The 15,898-nt window shown below is 43.2% G+C and overlaps 1 pseudogene; it reads right to left on the bottom strand.

Moving 5' to 3' along the window:
* Nucleotides 1–2,634: 2,634 nt before the first annotated feature.
* LOC138756687 (granzyme K-like) lies at nucleotides 2,635–15,233 on the bottom strand (annotated as a pseudogene).
* Nucleotides 15,234–15,898: the final 665 nt, after the last annotated feature.

Below are 15,898 nucleotides of genomic sequence, written 5' to 3'. Positions count from 1 at the left end.
CAGTAATACTCCCTCGTGGTAACCCCGGCGTAATGTAAAGTCTCCCTGGCCTCCTTATTCAACTCAGTTAAGATTTCTGTACCATGACACTGACAGTGCAGGGCACGGAGTACAGGAACTTTAAACTCCTGATCATGCCACGCAGGGGCCGTGCACTTCTGTGCACCTGTCATACTGGGACTGGACTTCCAGTACCAGCTACAGAGCATCTGCATGCAGTTCAACGGCCACCACAAGCCCCTCATGGCCTGCAACACCAACCAGCTGACCCCCCTTGAACACTACATGTAGTCTCGCTACTCTCTGGGTTCCACCACCTTCCATGTTCGAGAACCTCACACCAACTGCAAGCTGGAAGCCACTAAGAGCAGACAGTACAGTCTCCAGGACAGAGCCTTCATTAAAGAGGAGGTCAAATGAAGGGATCATAGAACCCAGCACCAGCCCACATAGAACCCAAGTAGTGATGGTAAAGAATGGAGGGAAACAAGGCACTGCCTCATCCTGCTGGACGCCTACCCACTTTCCTGCATTGCTGACATGGTCAATGAAATTGCCCAGTTCTGAGTTTTCTCAACTATCAACCTCAAGTCGACTTATCACCAGGTACCAATCCAGCTGGAGGACAGCCCTTACACTGCCTTTGAGGCTGATGGCCTCCTCTACCACTTCGTCCACATCCCTTTCAGAGTCACCAACAGGGTTTCTATTTTCCAGAGGGAGAAACGACTATGGACTCAAGGCCAATTCCCCTACCTGAACAACATGACCATCTGCGGGCACAACCAGCAGGACCATGACATCAACCTCCACAAGTTTCTCTAGGTGGCCAAAAGCCTTAACCTGACCTATAACCAAAATAAATGCCTCTTTAGCACTTGAAGGCTGGCCATCCTGGGCTACATAGTGGAGAATGTCATCATTGGGCCAGACCTGGACTGCATGCCATATTGGAACTCCCATTACCCCAGACCCTCAAGCCCCTAAAATGGTGCTTGGGCTTCTTTTTCTATTATGCCCAGTGAGTCCCCAATTACATAGACAAAGTTCGTCCCCTGGTGAAATTGGCCACTTTCCCCCTGTTGGCAGAAGCCCAAACAGCATTCACATGCATCCAGGACGACATCGCCAATGCAGTGATACATGCTGTAGATAAATGTCTTCTTGCAAAAGTTTCAAGCCTCATTTTCCTTGTTGAGTTTGTGCTGGAACAAACACTAACTAGAGTCTGAGCAGAGTGATCCCATGAGTCTCCTTCCATTGGGAATGTGTCACACCAGAGAGGAGGAATTGGTCTTGAAATAGGTTTTGAAAATTTCCAGCCACTTATTGCTGCATTAATTAACCTCATGGTTTTTTTTTTGCTTTCCTTGTGATCAGCTTGCACAGGGTCATTAAAAAAAAATCATGCTTCAATGGAATGCTATTATTTTGCAAACTGCTGTATTTGTTCTTGCTTAATTGAAACAACGGTCCCCTGAAATGATCTGCTGTTCCTCCAGTCTCAGAAACTTCAGCTCATCCAGACATCTCGTTCCTACATTCAACTGCACGAGTTCCATTCAACTAGAAATGTGGTCTCTCTGCCCTGTAACAATGCTTGGTCATCAGAAGGACTACATTTGGAACACTGCCTCATGTTTAGATTTTTCATAAACTTCCTTTCCTTATTTTTCTAATGAGTCCTGCACCATCCCATGACAATGCCTCCCCAAAATTTCTCATTCTTTTTGAGTCCATAATAAAAAGAGTCCATATTGTTCTGCCTTTTGCATCCATGCCTAGCATGTATGCTCCTGGATTCTCACTTTCTACCCCTTGTTTAAAGCAAGTAGCTCTTCAGCCTAGTTTCCTTAGTCCTTGCAAAGTTTTTGAAAGATGAGGTACACTACCCTGCAGGTATGTTCACCTCTGGTTTGTAGGAAGGAGCAAATTTTATTTTCTGCATAGCCGTAAAGAGGGATTTGTAAGGGTACTTCCTGAAGCAAGAATTTAATAACCCATGTAAATTAAACACTCCAAGTTAAAAATGTATAAATTAATTTTGACAAATTAATATAGTTTAGTTAAAAGGACCATAATACGTATCCATAATTTAGGAAATGTGTGCATTGTAATTGAAACCAATCAATTGTAACACATTCTTTGCTCTTTGGTGTAACACGGAACAGTTTACATTTCACTCTTTAAAAAAAATGATACAGTACAGATCTGTGATGTCATGGTATCTGGGTCAGCTGTTCTGAACCAATTATTAATTTATCAAGCTCCCTCTCCATAGTCATGCAAATTTCAGTTGGCTTGGCCTGTGATTTAGTTCAAGATTTCTTTGATTTATTAATATAGTTTCATTATGGAGATGGAGAATTGAAGTTTCTCTGTAACAAGCTTCTCATACCAAACATAATCTAATCTTCCATAAAAGAACATTTTATTTATTAAAAGTTTGTCCAGTTCTCCAATTCATCATTTCTCAATTTAAAAAAATCTCTCACGTAGGCATATTAAAAATCATGGAAAAAATACAAAATATTTAGAAAGCTATTTATTTTGTTACTTCAGCAAACAACAATGTAGCAATTAAAAGGAAAGACATTGCAAATAATCAGGTGAACATCTTGATCTGATCTTCTATTATGTTGCGGTGTTGATCCTTGTAATCTTGTTTATCCATTGAAAGTATTTCTTAGATAAATGGGTATAGATAGCAGGTTTAGTGGGAATTCCACAGTCTTCTCCAGCTGAAACAATGCCAGTATACTCTTTCTTGTTGCCCTTCTTTTTGCATATCAATGGGCCTCCAGAGTCTCCCTGAAATAAGACACATAAAATGTAATAAAGAGGAACTGCAACAAACCTTGTGGAATATGGTAGTGTAGTATTTATTTTATGAGGTTAGTAATCCAGAGGTCTGGGCTAATAATACTTTTTTCTCTGGAACCACAAATTTCATGCTGGTCAATGTGTTTAAACGTGACCCAGTCAGTAAGATGTGTTGCAATGAAGTTTGAGATAGTACAAGCAGCAACTTCCAATGTTCCTCGTTGAAATGAATTGGCAGATGGTGGAACTTGCTGTCCAATTTCCAAATAAAAAGCTCAAGGTTACAATAAACTTTTTAATCAAACAACTGGCAGTGTGCCTGGTCATGGATATGCCTTGCAACTCGAGAAATTTTAATTTTAATTGAAAAATGCCAACTTACCACACATGAATCCTTCTCAGCTTTGTTATCACCAGCACATAACATGTCCTTCGTGATGTAAGGATGATGGCCATAGTATGCTTTACTGTTGCAGACATTCCTATCAATGATGGTTACATTTACTTCCCTCAGGACATCAGATGCTTTCAAGACTGAACGATTAGTTGCTCCCCAACCTGCACATGGTTCCAGCTTTGACATCTCTTGTTGATTTTGGAAGTTTCAAGATTGACACATACTTGTTCAGACTAGCTTCATAAGCCAACTGTTCAAATTAACAGACAAAATAAACTGGATTTTAAACATTACTATTTGGATAAATTATGCAAGTTTGCACTTTGAATTATTAGGTACCAGATAATGATTAAGATGATGCTTTTCTGCACAACCTGGATCAGTTTTGTTAGTTTTCTGAAGACTTCTACCTAATTTTTTAGCATATAAGAAAATAAACTTAATTCCTCATCTATCCATGTTGACAGCGTTGTCATAGAGGAAATACTGCTGAAAAATTTATTAAAACCATAAAAATAGTACTTTACAAGAATGTGACGTTTAATTCCACTTTGAAATTATAGGATGTCCCTGAGCAATAAATAATAAATATAAAATGATACTAGATTCTCAAGGTCTTCACCAATAATTGAGTTTAATTTAAAAAAAAAATAAAGGGATATCAATAACTGTTTGATACAAGTTGCTGGACTCTACTGATACTGTACCTGTACAGTATCAGCTCTTCAGCGCTTGACGTCCTGCTTTGCGGAAACTGCCAAAATGTTTGGCCTGGAAGTCAGCCTGAAGAAAACTGAGGTCCTCCATCAGCCAGCTCCCCACCATGACTACCAGCCCCCCCCACATCTCCATTGGGCACACAAAACTCAAAACGGTCAACCAGTTTACCTATCTCGGCTGCACCATTTCATCAGATGCAAGGATCGACAATGAGATAGACAACAGACTCGCCAAGGCAAATAGCGCCTTTGGAAGACTACAGAAAAGAGTCTGGAAAAACAACCAACTGAAAAACCTCACAAAGATAAGCGTATACAGAGCCGTTGTCATACCCACACTCCTGTTCGGCTCCGAATCATGGGTCCTCTACCGGCACCACCTACGGCTCCTAGAACGCTTCCACCAGTGTTGTCTCCGCTCCATCCTCAACATCCATTGGAGCGCTTTCATCCCTAACGTCGAAGTACTCGAGATGGCAGAGGTCGACAGCATCGAGTCCACGCTGCTGAAGATACAGCTGCGCTGGATGGGTCACGTCTCCAGAATGGAGGACCATCGCCTTCCCAAGATCGTGTTATATGGCGAGCTCTCCACTGGCCACCGTGACAGAGGTGCACCAAAGAAAAGGTACAAGGACTGCCTAAAGAAATCTCTTGGTGCCTGCCACATTGACCACCGCCAGTGGGCTGATAACGCCTCAAACCGTGCATCTTGGCGCCTCACAGTTTGGCGGGCAGCAACCTCCTTTGAAGAAGACCGCCTCACTGACAAAAGACAAAGGAGGAGAAACCCAACACCCAACCCCAACCAACCAATTTTCCCCTGCAACCGCTGCAACCATGTCTGCCTGTCCCGCATCGGACTTGTCAGCCACAATCGAGCCTGCAGCTGATGTGGACATTTACCCCCTCCATAAATCTTCGTCCGCGAAGCCAAGCCAAAGAAGAAGATACAGAACAAAAGTTGGCTTCCTTTGCTAGATTTCTTGCATGAGATTTATCACAAGTAATTTCCTGCTCTGCAGTTATCTGGGGTGTAGAGCTCCCATCTCTTTTTTTAATCCTCAAGGTCAGAATATCCTGTTGTTTTGATCAGAAATCAATTCATATCCCAGATATTTCTAATTATTTCTTTGTTCTCATCTGGCCATATTCTTCTGTTCTACTAAACACCTCCTTCTGTCTTGCTTTTACTGATTCCATTCTCTTTGTTTCTGACAGTCTCTGTCAGGTTCTTTTTGTTTGTGCTAATCAACACCTCCTTGCCTTAACATTCCTACTAAATTGTTTCATACATATCCTCTCTTTTGTATTTTGGGAGCAGGCAATTCTAAACCTACTGTAATCAGCCAACTTTGCTACATACTGTGGCTGCCCCTTACATACATTACTTTTTCCCTTCACCATGAATATTTGCCTTGGCGAGTCTGTTGTCTATCTCGTTGTCAATCCTTGCATCTGATGAAATGGTGCAGGTGAGATAGGTAAACTGGTTGACCGTTTTGAGTTTTGTGTGCCCAATGGAGATGTGGGGGTGCTGGTAGTCATGGTGGGAAGCTGGCTGATGGAGGACCTCTGTTTTCTTCAGGCTGACTTCCAAGCCAAACATTAGGGTTGAGCTATATAAACTGTAGAGACTGGACAGTAGAGGTCAGTCGTGGGGAATAGCTCACTGTGCAGGTGACCTATGAACTAATGACTGAACCAGAGCTCTGTTAAGGTTTATTCTTATGCTGTGTAATAAACTGATTCTCCTATCACTTCATTTAATGAACACGCTGGACTCAGACGACACATAGACTAAATTAAGGGTAGGGTAAAGCCAGAGTCCGACCGATGGAAGCAGATTATGAATAGGGGGGGTCACGGTTCTCAGTCAATACACACCGTGGGGCTGCACGGAGAACCATTGGTAAATTTAAGCATAGGACCCCACAGTGACAAGATGGTATTTTAGGTAGATTCTGGGGCAGCCCGGTCTAGTATTTTACAACCACCCGAGAGTGTTAAGATAGAGGGGACAGTGATGATTTTGGGAGGAGGAGGAAGAGATTTTACAGTCCCTGTATTAAGGGATGTAAGAATACAAATGGGAGAAAAGATAATAACAGAGGATATTTTACTAGTTCCCCAAGCTGGAGTTTGTTTGTTAGGACAAGATTTACAGGACCAATTGGCTATCAGCACCAGACCATAGGAATCAGATATCGGGGTTCAATTGTATGTATTAAGCGAGGAAGATCGAGAACTAATAAATCCTGGAGTATGAGCAGAAAGAGGCAATAGAGGAGTGTTAGATATTCCTCCGCTGCAAGTTACTTTAAAAGATTCTGAACAAGTAATTAGACAAAAACCAGTATCCAATTCCTATGGCTGGCCGAAAGGGGCTGCAGCCAGTAATTGACCAGTTGGTGAAAGATGGTATTCTCGAACCTTGTATGTCACCTTTTAATACCCCAATTTTACCTGTCCAAAAACCAGACGGTACCTATCGATTAGTGTAGGACTTGAGGGAGCTGAACAAAATTATTCTCACCCGTCACCCGGTTGTACCTAATCCTTATACAATAATGGGTAAAATCGATCCCCATAGTAAATGATTTAGTGTGATTGACCTCAAAGATGCTTTCTGGACCTGTCCATTAGCAAGAGAGAGCAGAGACATGTTTGCCTTTGAATGGGAAAATCCTTTTACTGGACGCAAGAATCAATACCGGTGGACAGTATTTCCCCAGGGCTTTACAGAATCACCAAATTTATTCGGCCAGGTCTTAGAACAAATACTAGATGAGGCTCCTCGGGGAGAGAGAATTGTCAGTTGATACAATATGTTGATGATTTGTTAATTACGAGAAAAACTTACGAATTAGTTAAACAGTATACTGTTGAACTTTTGAATTTTCTGGAGAATAAGGGTCTCAGGGTGAGTGAATCCAAATTACAATTTGTTCAATCAGAAGTTAAATACTTAGGTCATCTGGTAAGTCAGGGAACTAGGAAAATAAGTCCAGAAAGGATACGTGGTATTCTACAGATTCCCCCCTCCCAAGAATGCCCAAGAACTTGGGAAATTCCTTGGTTTAGTGGGATACTGTAGAATCTGGATTGAAAATTATTCTAGCCTGGTCAGATTTCTCTATGATAAACTCATGATTCTAGGGGTCGAAGCTGTTGTCTGGACAGAGGAAGAGATTAAAGATTTTAACTTGGTGAAACAGCACCTTATTAGTGCCCCTGTGTTGGCTTTACCCAACCTAAATAAGCCATTTGACCTATATACCAACGTGTAGCCACCGGAGTACTAACACAAGAGAAGGCAGGCTGTAGACAGCCAGTTGCTTTTCTGTCAAAAGTTTTAGACCCTGTTTGTCGTGGTTGGCCAGAGTGTGTGCAAGCCATCGTAGCCACTGCTATTTTAGTTGAGGAAGGACGAAAGATTATGTTTGGTGCCCCGATGATAGTTCACACCCCTCACACAGTCCGCAATATTCTCTTACAACATGCTGGAAGGTGGCTCACTGATTCTAGAATTTTAAAATATGAAGCGATCCTAATGGATAGGGATGATTTGGCCCTGATTACGAATAAAGAACACAATTCAGCAGCTTTCTTGTTTTCTCCAAATTCTGACAATACCATAAATGAGTTAAAGCATGTATGTTTAGAGGCAATAGATTTACAGACCAAAATTAGAGAGGATTTAAGTGATGAGCCTTTACAGGAGGGTGAAAGGTGGTTTATTGATGGATCTTCTCGTTGCATTGATGGCACTCGCTATAGCGGGTATAGTGCAGTGGATGGGAAAGAAGGAGTGGTGATTGAAGCCGGTCACCTTCCCGGTCATTGGTCAGCACAATCTTGTGAATTGTATGCCCTCTGTAGAGCTCTCCAGCGTCTAGAGAACAAGGTGGGCACGATCTACACAGACTCAGAGTATGCTTTTGGTGTAGTGCACACCTTTGGGAAGATCTGGAAAGAGCGGGGAATGATAACTGGAAAAGGACAAAAGTTGATCCATGAAAACTTAATTGTCCAATCTCTAGATGCTCTTACATTACCTGAGGAAATAGCTGTAGTTCATGTACGGAGCCATCAAAGTGGTGATAGTCCTGAAGCACAGGGGAACAGACAGGCAGATGCAGCTGTCAAACAGGCTGCGCTCACGGAGAAAATAGACATGCAGCTGTTATTGCCCACCCCTGGAGTATCCTATTCATTCTATTAAACCTGGTGATTGGGTATATGTAAAAGCATGGCAAGATCACCAACTAAAACCTGTCTGGGATGGCCCCTATTGTGTACTTTTGATTACAGACACTGCCGTGCGAATGAAAGAAAAGGGATGGAGCCACATCCAACAAATTAAACGAGCTGCTGAACCACAGACTAAAGACATTGATAATCTACCCTCCACCAGGCGTGCAGTCCTTCATCCTTCTGATCTGAAAGTTACACTACGCCGGGAAAAAGTGCTATAATGTTGTTTTTACCATTTACTGTACTGTTTACTTGTTGGTTCCCCATTTTTGGGACATCCCTAAATTACTCACGATGTATTAAGTCCTCCTGGAATAGGGGCAGCAGAGGTGACAATTATTTCACAGATATAAAGTATAGTCATAGTGGGGTGTGGGTTAATATAGGATCCCAACATGGACCAGGGGAACAGAACGGCTCTAGAGGAGTAGATTTGATTTGTATTTTGGCCTCTACAGGTATTAAAGAGAGGAGTTTTAAAGGGATAGCACAAAGGATGTGGTGGGACAAAGACAGACAGAATGGTAGTCAGGATTGTACATGTGGCAGAGATAGAGTTAATACATATGCTAATGTTCGCAGACAAGCTGCAACTCACAGGTTAAGTGACAAGAAACACCCCTCCCCAACTTGGTCTTCTGTAAAGCATCCTTTGGGTCACACAGACATTCGGAATGTTAAAAAAACCACCACTGAAAGGGGAGTTCCAGCTGTAAACGAAGTAAGCTGCTCCAGAATACTAAAGCTGCTTGGCATTTAAATCGTTTAATCAGACTCCAGGCAGCCTTGGAGATCATCACTGAATAGATAGCAATGGCCCAGAATTTAGGGGCTGAAGAAGGGCGACAGATACGAGCCACAGTTCAACAAAACCGCCTGGCTCTCGATTACTCGTTGGCTGCTGAAGGCAGCGTTAGTGAAAGACTGGTTAAGGACAATGCTCACAACGGTCAGGCGGTTAAAGACACTTCTTCAGGAGTTTGAAAATCTTCCCATGCCCAGGTTCAGACGTGGCAACCTTGGTCCGGTGTACTTTTTATTGGTAACTGGAGTCTGATACCCACAGCCCTTATAGCAGCTGGACTCGCTATTCTGACCATTATGGTGCTCCCCTGCCTAAAGACTTGTGTGCAGTATTTAATTCATCGAACCCCTCGTCAGAACACTATAACCCAAAGGATGTATGTTTCCCTAATTCTGTCTAATGATGCTGAGACTGCAGTTCGTTTACTGACCAGCTGGGAAAAAGACCAAGTTTGCAAGTAATACATTTCAGTTGAGAGATCAGTGACACTAATCTAAAAGAAAAGTGAGGATTGTGAGAGATGAATAAAACTGATATAAAAATATGAAGATGAGGAAACTAATATAGATATATGGGGAAATGAATAAAGCCAGTATGAACAGGATAAGAAATGGATATTAGAATGTAGGAAGCAGAGTCAGTCTGAGTAAGATAAGAATCTTCTAGCCTTTAGACAGAATCAGCAAGTTCACATATGAATGAGATAAGGATAGACAATAGATAATATATGTAGGAGTAGAGTTAGTCTGAATAAGATAAGGGTCTTCTAGCCCTAGATAGAATTAGCAGGTTTTGTTTTGCATATGTAATTAGTAAGCCCTAGACATTAGCAAGTTCAACATATGAAGAATCACAGTGCGGCTTTCGCGCAAACAGAGGAACTACTGAGATGGTCTTTGCCCTCAGACAGCTCCAAGAAAAGTGCAGAGAACAAAACAAAGGACTCTACATCACCTTTGTTGACCTCACCAAAGCCTTCGACACCGTGAGCAGGAAAGGGCTTTGGCAAATACTAGAGCGCATCGGATGTCCCCCAAAGTTCCTCAACATGATTATCCAACTGCACGAAAACCAACAAGGTCGGGTCAGATACAGCAATGAGCTCTCTGAACCCTTCTCCATTAACAATGGCATGAAGCAAGGCTGTGTTCTCGCACAAACCCTCTTTTCAATCTTCTTCAGCATGATGCTGAACCAAGCCATGAAAGACCCCAACAATGAAGACACTGTTTACATCCGGTACCGCACGGATGGCAGTCTCTTCAATCTGAGGCGCCTGCAAGCTCACACCAAGACACAAGAGAAACTTGTCCGTGAACTACTCTTTGCAGACGATGCCGCTTTAGTTGCCCATTCAGAGCCAGCTCTTCAGCGTTTGACGTCCTGCTTTGCGGAAACTGCCAAAATGTTTGGCCTGGAAGTCAGCCTGAAGAAAACTGAGGTCCTCCATCAGCCAGCTCCCCACCATGACTACCAGCCCCCCCACATCTCCATCGGGCACACAAAACTCAAAACGGTCAACCAGTTTACCTATCTCGGCTACACCATTTCATCAGATGCAAGGATCGACAATGAGATAGACAACAAACTCGCCAAGGCAAATAGTGCCTTTGGAAGACTACACAAAAGATTCTGGAAAAACAACCAACTGAAAAACCTCACAAAGATAAGCGTATACAGAGCTGTTGTCATACCCACACTCCTGTTCGGCTCCGAATCATGGGTCCTCTACCGGCACCACCTACGGCTCCTAGAACGCTTCCACCAGCGTTGTCTCTGCTCCATCCTCAACATCCATTGGAGCGCTTTCATCCCTAACATCGAAGTACTTGAGATGGCAGAGGTCGACAGCATCGAGTCCACACTGCTGAAGATCCAGCTGCGCTGGATGGGTCACGTCTCCAGAATAGAGGACCATCGCCTTCCCAAGATCGTGTTATATGGCGAGCTCTCCACTGGTCACCATGACAGAGGTGCACCAAAGAAAAGGTACAAGGACTGCCTAAAGAAATCTCTTGGTGCCTGCCACATTGACCACTGCCAGTGGGCTGATAGCGCCTCAGACCGTGCATCTTGGCGCCTCACAGTTTGGCGGGCGGCAACCTCCTTTGAGGAAGACCGCAGAGCCCACCTCACTGACAAAAGGCAAAGGAGGAAAAACCCAACACCCAACCCCAACCAACCAATTTTCCCCTGCAACCGCTGCAACCGTGTCTGCCTGTCCCGCATCGGACTTGTCAGCCACAAACGAGCCTGCAGATGACGTGGACTTTTTACCCCCTCCATAAATCTTCGTCCGCGAAGCCAAGCCAAAGAAAGAAGATATGAAGAGGTTGTAGCCCTGAGAGTCGGGAAGGTGTAAATTAGAACAAAGACAGGTTTGTGAATAAGGACAATGAGGATAATGACATGATGGGACACTGACAGGATACCCCCTGGTCCTCCAAGCTCACAGAAACAGCAGGTAGGCAGGCAGGATTGCCTAATGCCAAACCTATCCAGGAGGCAGAAGAATGGAAGGGGGAGGGTATTCCTATACTGAAATAAACTGTATAAAAGTTGGGTGAGCCCCAGTGTATGTGTGTATTCCCAGGGTAAGGGGAAGCACCCAACTTTGCATTGTTGTATAATAAATGTTCTTTGTTCTCAATTTTTGTCTCGAGCACTTTCTGTGAAGGTACTTCTGTTTCTAACATGTTCTAGATTGTAAATATTTAGTCCAGAAAGTAAACACACATAGACAGTCTGTGGTAAAAAATTATTCAATTCAAAATGAATTTATATTAAGGAGCCAGTCTACTGAATATAATAAGCATTTTGTGACCTTAAGCAATAAAATTCAATTGTCATTGATGCAACCAATCTTCTACCTCTTTGAGAGAGGCTTAACCAATGTCAGGGATTGTAATACCTAGACCTATAAATCAATTTGAATACCTGGAATAAACCAAGTGAAAGGGCACCCAACAACCAGGGAAAGACCTAGTGACAGCCAGAAGACCCTGCTAACAGAAGGGAATAGACCTTTAAGGGGCTGGCATGGGCTAACTCCCCATGACAGCAGGAGCTATCACTGTACACCATGTTGGATCCACCCAATAATGGCTATAAAAATATCAAAATGAAGAATACCTCTGAATCAGCAAGATAACTCAATGGAGGACCACATGGAAAAGACCAAGAAACGGAAATGATCAGAATAAAACCTGATAGATCAGCCACTCTGATAGGCCACAAACTCCTGGACAAAGGTAACCTCGAGAGGAGCCTATGATCCATCAAGTCTTTCATCAACTGTACCTCACACAACAAAAATTACATAAATCCAAACCAGAAATTTCGGAAATGTGCTTTAGGTGTTGTAATGGATAAAATTTAGGAGGAATTTTGTAAGATTACAGTAGGTTACATACATACACACATTTTAAACAGATCTTATTTGAAAGACTGAAGAATTCATATTCAGTAACATTGCAGGATCTATGGAGACTTTTATACACAATTCACAAGTAGGCACTAATTGAAATGACATCATGAAATGAATAGCCATTGTTTTGGAGGAGACAAACTAGCTGTTTGCAGGTACCTACAGGGTACTCACAGAAAGGTCACTCCTGAGTTTTGTTTATCTAAGACAACAGCTTGACCAAGAGAGGAGAATTCCTGTTATTTGCTGAAGAAGCTGGGGGGTTTTGCAAGGGAGTGAGTCACACGAGTTTCCTAGCAGTTGGGGAGAGAGAGAGAAAGAGAGAGAGAGAGAGAGAGAGAGGTGAGACCAATCTAAACAAGTTCTCTCAGCTAGTGTGCATATGATACTGAAAGCTGCTGAACAGTGCAAGCCAAGAAGAGCTGGTTGGAAACAGAAAGTTCCAGATCAGTGGATGGCTGGAAGTGCTATCTGTTTGATGTTTCTCTTGCAATAAGGGAAACAGAAAAGAACTCTGTAGTAGCCTGAAAGAAAGAGATTACCATTTGGAGAACCCTGATGGGGCAAGTTTAATCAGCGAGACCTTGAGGTGACTAATGGTGGTACCTTAGTTGTGGAAATCCTGGAACAACAAATCTCTCTCTGCAAACCCTACAAGAACCTTCCTGAGCAGTAAACATTTACCTTTCGAGCACCAAAGCCTGGTGAACATTATACATGTTAAATTCTGTGCACAGTATAAGAATTGCCTACATCCAAGAACTTGGAAGAAGGAGAAGTGAGATTGAATTGTGAACCAAATAATTTTCTTAAATTTATATACACATTACATATATGTGCGCTTAGAATTAGAAGGGGGTTAATTAAGTATAGAGATGAGTTAAAGTTTGATTCTATTTTCATGTTTCAAGATTAAAAACAACTTTTGTTTTAAAAGCTACTTGTCTTGCTGAATGTCTATTGCTGCTGGGTTTTGGGGTCCTTTAGGGTCATAACAGTGTGGTGTGGAGATTGGAACTTTTATCCATTCAACCTGGCTATGTACAAAGGTGAGATCCTTCTGGGAGGACATTCTGAAAAAAAATATATAGGTGGATTTTCCACAAGGTCTGGAATTTTACCTTCTGGGGAACATGTTTTAAACTGTCCAAGTATCAAATTCAGTTTGTGAAGGTCGCCTTGGCGGTAGCCAGGAAGTGTATAGCGGTCTCGTGGAAGTCCAACTCCCAACTAAACATTACACTGTGGCGACCAACTTGTTTGGTGTTCAGGCAAACCGACTCCGATTGTAATGTGCGCACGGTTGGAGCAGACTACACCAAGATGGTGCCGGGCATCTTCCCCTTGCCCTCAAAGAAAGGGTCTGCATGTGCGATGTATGAATAGCTACCAGGCAGCGACGTAACATCCAGTTCCCAGCACCTGGAACATGGGGCACCTCTAAAACACTCAGCGAGCAAACAATAAAGCAGTGAGTTTTGGAACAAACGTGTTGACTGCTGGTCTCGTTATTCACTCCTTAGCACGATCGTTACAACATGTTGGAATATGGAGATGCAGAGTTGTATTCCCCTAGAGAAAATGACAAACAATTTAAGGAGAAAATATTACACATTTGTTGGGGGTATGGCAGCCTTATCTGCAGCATACAGGTGCGCAGATATAGTTACACCCCTTCTAAATAGAAGCAAGGTAAAAATCTGTACTAATAGTGGAATGACTGAGATAAATGGTGAGTCATGGCGTAGATGACATGTTCTTGTTTTTATGTCATTTTCTTTATGTTACTTTTGGTTTATATTTGGTTCACTTAAGGGTCTGCAGCAGTATAGATTTTTTTTAAAGTTTGCTTAATTTACATAGTCTTTTCCTTGGGGGTACTAGGGCATGAGAGGGAAGGGGGTGGGGTGGGGAAGGGCTCTGAATGTAATATATAATTGTTGAGAAAGATTGTATTGTTGTTTTGGATTCAAGTGAGTCTTGGAAATTCAAAAATAAAATATTTTTTAAAAATCCATCAGGTCAAGGAAAAGTGCTTGAGCGAGCTTAATGAGATACCTTGAATTGACCACTTCTTTTTAAGAAGTAAGTCAAATCAGTCGAATAAAGCCAAGTGGCAGGAGAACCCCCACAGCCCACAGGATATCAATATTCTACTCACAAGCAAAAGTCAAACAATTGCAGACCCAGCCACACCTAGGTGTCCTCAGTCCAGCCAGCCAAAACCAGCGACAGGAAGATTGATGGACACACCCAGAAATATTGCGGCCCAAATCCTGCAAGAGACAAAATCAAAATCCATTGACACAGACCTTATTCACTTACTATAAGGGATTAACCTCATTTACCTCATGGAGTAGAGAGATTTGAAGTGAGGGAAAAGAGAAAGAGGAAACAGAAGAAACAAATTCGGCTCAAATCAAGAAGCCAACAGGAAATGGAGAGACTCATTAGGGAAAGACGGCAACTGAGGAAATAATGGAGGAAGGCATCAGAGGAAGAAAAGGGAGGAAAAGGAAGAGATAAAGAAGTGTCTTGCCACTCTGCAAAGAGAAGGCAGCATAGAAAAAAAGATTGGGCAACAACAAACTTTTACAAAGATCCTTATAAGTTCATCAAAGGCCTTTTCTCTGTAGAAAAGAGTGGGACACTCAGAGTGCCAAGGAGAGAACTTGAGGAACACTTGAGGAAGACCCATGCAGGTTGTGGTGGTATGTCATTCATGATTTCATTACACCACTAGGTCACCAGGTGACTCACCTGGTGATCTTGTATATAAGCCCGGGGGGATCCCTTTCCCCTCATTCTGGCCTAGGCTTATACAGAGGCAAGACCAAAGCCACAAAGTCTAGCTGTAAACCAGTCTACTAAAACTAGTGTTTTACCTGCACTCTGCCTCATGTGGTTTGATGCTAGTAGCCTACAATTTAATAGACTGCTGTACATCTAGCACCGCTAGACCTTGACTCAGCCGAGACCTGACTCAGGAACCCAGGAACGGAAATGGGCCCTGTGCACGTGCAGCCGAAAACAGACCAGCAAGAAAGCTGCGAGATCACGATCGAGAGCAAGGGGGGAGCCTACCCCACAGTCGTGGTGGATTTCGGAAGGGTCAGAAACACCCAGGGATAGGTAATGAGTGGCAGAGTGCCCTACCTGTTCACGAACTCACCAGGACTCAGATCAGCCGTGCAGCACGCGGGGATCCCGGGGCAAGTAACGAGCGGCAGAGTGCCCTTCCTGTTGCGAATTCATCGGGGCAGCATGCGGGGAACCTGGTTTACGACCAGGAGTCATGCCAAACACGGATGAAGGGCATACAGCAAGTCGCCTTGCCAATCACGGTTTTCTGGCAGGATCGGGGGGATGGGCTGTTACCCCAGAGCCACCCCCAACCATCTCCGATTCCCCGGAGGGGGCCTGCATTACTGTAGGGGCAAGTGACCATGTGCAAGAGGGATCAGGCCCAG

Source organism: Narcine bancroftii, chromosome 3, assembly GCF_036971445.1.
Source record: "Narcine bancroftii isolate sNarBan1 chromosome 3, sNarBan1.hap1, whole genome shotgun sequence".
In the NCBI taxonomy this organism is placed as follows: Eukaryota; Metazoa; Chordata; class Chondrichthyes; order Torpediniformes; family Narcinidae; genus Narcine; species Narcine bancroftii.
The sequence above is the reverse complement of the archived record's forward strand: the minus strand, read 5'-3'. Positions and strand labels throughout refer to the sequence as shown.